The sequence below is a fragment of the Schistocerca piceifrons genome, chromosome 5 (genome assembly GCF_021461385.2).
Source record: "Schistocerca piceifrons isolate TAMUIC-IGC-003096 chromosome 5, iqSchPice1.1, whole genome shotgun sequence".
Classification (NCBI taxonomy): Eukaryota; Metazoa; Arthropoda; class Insecta; order Orthoptera; family Acrididae; genus Schistocerca; species Schistocerca piceifrons.
This window is the reverse complement of record NC_060142.1, coordinates 84,726,190-84,732,189: the sequence shown is the minus strand read 5'-3', so window position 1 is coordinate 84,732,189 and position 6,000 is coordinate 84,726,190.

Sequence of the window (6,000 nt, the reverse complement as noted above, 5' to 3'; positions counted from 1 at the left end):
TAAAATTATGGGCACCCAATAATACCATTTCGATATCGATATCACGATGAAAAAATATAGCGGACGTATATCGATATTTTTTGCAAAACATCGATCATATTTTATCGACGGCCCTAGTCATACCCGAAACACGTCTTGGCATAATTGTTGTTGTGGTCTTCAGTCCTGAGACTGGTTTGATGCAGCTCTCCATGCTCCCCTATCCTGTGCAAGTTTCTTCATCTCCCAGTACCTACTGCAACCTACATCCTTCTGAAACTGCTTAGTGTATTCATCTCTTGGTCACCCTCTACGATTTTTACCCTCCACGCTGCCCTCCAGTGCTAAATTTATGTTGGCATAATTAAGACTAAAATAAGTGGGCAGCTCCTGTATTTCTCCAGACAAAGGAAGTCCTCGGTCAACTTGATGTGTCATGTTGTGACATAATGTTTTGTTTTTAGCAGTTTCCTTCAGACTCTTAGTCGCGGAAGAAAAAGAGAGTAACAGAGATGAAGCTATTTCCCACGTATGAATGTTGTGATGAATGTAGTTTTGCATTATGGGGTATTCCACGGGTTGAGTTCAGCCACCTTCGGATGGGTGTCCTTCCTTTGCGCGTCACTGAGGATACGTAAGAATTGTGTCATATGTGTATGTGTAAAGTGTATTTGAGTGTAGCAATATTACAATTCATCCTCATCACTGGAGCACATGTCGCCCAAGAATCAAAAAACGATATATGCCTTTTTTACATAGCTTACTTGTATCCATAACTCTGAGTAGAATTATGCTGCTCAAATCAATACTGCAAAAAATAATGAGACAAACTATAAAATAAATTATTTATTAAGAACGCTACAAGTGCCATACCAGAAACTGACTGGTTGTAAGTGCTGCTAAGAAAGTTTTTGTTCCAGGTGTCGTTGGCACGGAGACACTACGTTTTATTCCAGACAATACAAGTACAGCAATACGGCAGCATTGCTTTAACTACTAGCACTGTAGACAACGAAAGTAATTTCTCATTTATTTTAAATTTTTGCAAGAGAATAACAAAAGAAATTAAATGGTAAAAATAACTCTCAGTACAGACTTCTGTTTCTCAGATGGCTCCATTCTTGACATCAGATATTACGAAGTTTAACCTAGAACTCACTATGCTTCGGTGGTAAAAATGGCAACAACGTCAACAAGTGTTTCTGTTTTGCAACTGATAAACATGGGTGGTTTTTCGGATGAAGTTCGACAGAAAATACGCCAGCCTCATCTTTGGTATACAGTGACATTTCTTTCCATTCTTCTGTTCCAAGCCAGAATTTTTAAAAGCTGTTTTAGATGCGTTGATTGTAAGACATAAGTGATCAAACTGCATCTGGATATCTTACTCTCCTGCATTGGCAATGATGTTTCATCAGCATCATGAAAACCAAAGACATCAGTTGCGTGCATTGTAATTACAAGGAACGGGTTCCTAGCTGTAGAAGACTCATCAAGCTTGTGTAAATCTTCCTTAGTAAAGCCTTGGTTCCCTTTTTTCGTTCATGTATGACTGTAAAACCTCTCGCAGCTCAAAAAGCTGTACCTACATACCAAACACTTGCGTGTCATCTCATCAATCGAAATAAGGCTAAGTGGAGGAGACCTCGAGGCGTCGCACTGGGAACTCTAGTGGGAAGAGCTATTTGGCACAAATAACACGTGTCATCTATTAATGAATGTTTAATGCAATTTCCCCATGATCTGACACTTGGAACAAGCCAAAGGACATGCAACAAATTGCCGAGAACAGAACAGCGTTGAAAACCCCTTTTGTGCATAACTGGTGCTTAGAACATTTGATGTTTTCACTCTTCAGCTGTCAGTTTTATACACCCTAACAAGAAAAAAAAAGAAGAAAAAAGAAGACGAACCACGAATGAGTTTTCCGAGTTGGACGGAAATACACTCCTGGAAATGGAAAAAAGAACACATTGACACCGGTGTGTCAGACCCACCATACTTGCTCCGGACACTGCGAGAGGGCTGTACAAGCAATGATCACACGCACGGCACAGCGGACACACCAGGAACCGCGGTGTTGGCCGTCGAATGGCGCTAGCTGCGCAGCATTTGTGCACCGCCGCCGTCAGTGTCAGCCAGTTTGCCGTGGCATACGGAGCTCCATCGCAGTCTTTAACACTGGTAGCATGCCGCGACAGCGTGGACGTGAACCGTATGTGCAGTTGACGGACTTTGAGCGAGGGCGTATAGTGGGCATGCGGGAGGCCGGGTGGACGTACCGCCGAATTGCTCAACACGTGGGGCGTGAGGTCTCCACAGTACATCGATGTTGTCGCCAGTGGTCGGCGGAAGGTGCACGTGCCCGTCGACCTGGGACCGGACCGCAGCGACGCACGGATGCACGCCAAGACCGTAGGATCCTACGCAGTGCCGTAGGGGACCGCACCGCCACTTCCCAGCAAATTAGGGACACTGTTGCTCCTGGGGTATCGGCGAGGACCATTCGCAACCGTCTCCATGAAGCTGGGCTACGGTCCCGCACACCGTTAGGCCGTCTACCGCTCACGCCCCAACATCGTGCAGCCCGCCTCCAGTGGTGTCGCGACAGGCGTGAATGGAGGGACGAATGGAGACGTGTCGTCTTCAGCGATGAGAGTCGCGTCTGCCTTGGTGCCAATGATGGTCGTATGCGTGTTTGGCGCCGTGCAGGTGAGCGCCACAATCAGGACTGCATACGACCGAGGCACACAGGGCCAACACCCGGCATCATGGTGTGGGGAGCGATCTCCTACACTGGCCGTACACCACTGGTGATCGTCGAGGGGACACTGAATAGTGCACGGTACATCCAAACCGTCATCGAATCCATCGTTCTACCATTCCTAGACCGGCAAGGGAACTTGCTGTTCCAACAGGACAATGCACGTCCGCATGTATCCCGTGCCACCCATCGTGCTCTAGGAGGTGTAAGTCAACTACCCTGGTCAGCAAGATCTCCGGATCTGTCCCCCATTGAGCATGTTTGGGACTGGATGAAGCGTCGTCTCACGCGGTCTGCACGTCCAGCACGAACGCTGGTCCAACTGAGGCGCCAGGTGGAAATGACATGGCAAGCCGTTCCACAGGACTACATCCAGCATCTCTACGATCGTCTCCATGGGAGAATAGCAGCCTGCATTGCTGCGAAAGGTGGATATACTCTGTACTAGTGCCGACATTGTGCATGCTCTGTTGCCTGTGTCTATGTGCCTGTGGTTCTGTCAGTGTGATTATGTGATGTATCTGACCCCAGGAATGTGTCAATAAAGTTTCCCCTTCCTGGGACAATGAATTCACGGTGTTCTTGTTTCAATTTCCAGGAGTGTAGGTAGATGTGTTGTACACGTTCAGACAAACAAATGAGTGCAATTTCAAAACAAAAAATGACTGATTTACTTAAGAGAGAAGACATCAGGAATTGAACAAGTCCATAACGCGCTGCTCCACGTCTGATCCTTATGAAAGGTTCAAATGGCTCTGAGCACCATGGGACTTAACTTCTGAGGTCATCAGTCCCCTAGAACTTAGAACTACTTAAACCTAACTAACCTAAGGACACCACACACATCCATGCCCGAGGCAGGATTCGAACCTGCGACCGTAGCGGTGGCGCGGTTTCAGACTGTAGCGCCTAGAAACGCTCGGCCACTCTGGCCGGCGATCCTTATGAAAGCAGTTATTCGGCTTGGCAATGATAGACATAGTTGTTGGACGGTATTCTGAGGGACTTCTTTCCAAGTGGCGTTGTCAGAATCCCGAGATGGTTGGAGATCCCTGCCCATAATGCTCCGGACGTTCTCTTCTCAACTGGGGAGTGATCTGGCGATCTTATTGGCTAAGGCAATGTTTGGCAAGGACGAAGACAAGCAGCAGAAACCCTCTTCATGTGCGGGTGGACATTATCTTGCTGAAATGTGAGCTTAGGACGGCGTGCAACGAACAGCAACAAAACGGGGCGTAGAATACCATAGACATACCGCTTTGCTGAAAGGGTGTCACTAATGACTATCAAAGAGGTCCTGCTATGAAAAGAATGGGCACTCCAGGATATCATTCGTGACTGACGAGCCGTATAGCGGGCGAGAGTCGGGTTGGTATCCCATTGCCACCTGGGCCGTCACCAGACACATCTTCGGCCTGGAATACCGTTGACTGGAGTAGAAGTGTCTTCGAACTGAGCACTGATGACCAGCGTAGACGTGTCTAGAGACGTCCCGGATACCTGTGGGATACCAGTCTGACTGTCGCCCGCCATACGGCCCGAAATCAGGGGTCAGGCTGGTAGTGCAACGCTGTCCAGGGTCTTCAGAGAGTTCTTCGGCCTGGAATCTCATTGATTGAAGTAGTCTTCAGTGATGAGTCCCGCTTCGAACTGAGTCCCGATGACCAAGGAGGACTTGTCTGGATATCAACCCGACTGTCGCCCGCCATAAGGGCCGAAAGCCAGGAATGATGGTCAGGGGTGGCATTCCATTTCATAGTAGGATCTCTTTGGTTGACATCCGCGGCACTCTTACAGCATATCAGTATGTCAACGATATTATACACCCTGTTTTGTTGCCCTTCATGGCAAGCCATCCTGGACTTACATTTCAGCGAGATGATGTCTGCCCGCACACGACGAGAATTTCTACTGCTTGGCTGCGTGCTTGCCAAAGCCTACCTTGGCCAGCAACGTCGCCGGATATCTCCCCAATTGGAAACGTTCTGAGCATTATGGGCAGGACGCTCCAGCCATCTCTGGATTTTGGAGGTCTAACGCGTCAGTTGGACAGAATTTGCACGATATCCGCGAGGACGACACCCAATAACTCTAGCAATGAATGCAAGCCGATTAACTGCTTGCTTAAGTGACCGAGGTGGACCAAAGCGTTATTGAGTAGTGGTGTGGCGATTGCACGCTCTAACCTTGTATACCAGTAACACAACCAGTTTTTAGTTGCAACACTTCTTTATTGATTACACATACGCATGAATTCATCAGCAGTAATAATCAATTAACAACATTCGCATATCAAGGCCCTATCCATAATTAATATTTACAATATTAACGTTCACACTTGTGACAACGGTCCCTTTACGTGCCGGTAACAACAACCAGACTAATAGTTGAAATAGATAGCCAAATGTTTACAATGTCGGCTATCGCCTTTCTCACTCAGTTTTACACTTACTGAAAAGGTAAAATTAATTTGATGCTATCTGACCTGAAGGGTACTATTAATTGTTCTGTTTACACTTAGCATTCTACTACACTCAACGTCCGGAAGATTCTAGACTTTATGCAAGCTTAAGGCAAAACGTCAGCTTGATGAACATGTGATGGACGCGAGCAAACGTTAATCAATTACGATTTCACAAACACACGATCCAAAGGGTGAACTTATACTCATCTCAGGGCAGTAGGAAATCTTCTGCCTAAAACAAGTCTCTCGTTGAATGGAATAGAGAAATCGCGCGTTAACGGGGTCCGGACGGCCCTGGGTTCAAATCCTGAGATTTCAGTCACACTGCAAGCTTGCGGGGCGAGGTTTGCTCATGTCGACCACTATACACGTTGCTTAAAACAGGAAAACATGAGCGGTAGACACACTGCAGTATATACAAGTTACACAAATATATATGTAGAAAAGCAATGCCTTAATATAAACATATTACAAGTTAACCAATGAACAGAATTAAGGAGCTGTTTCCTTTGAGCCAAAGAATAAAATAAAATAAATCTAGATACTACGTGAAAAGATGTGCCAGTCCACACCCAATGACTTAAGGTCCACCTTACAAGATAATCTGTCTTTGCTCAATGGCTGACACCACATAAATCAAACGTGCAGTACCTAACGTGACAATCAACCTTCAGATAGGCAATACAAAACTAATGTCACTTCAATAGGTCGCTAATGCAATAAGCACGGCCCCTATGGCCACAGACCAAAATACACACGGCCTCTATCCGGCCATAAAACACAATGTGACCTA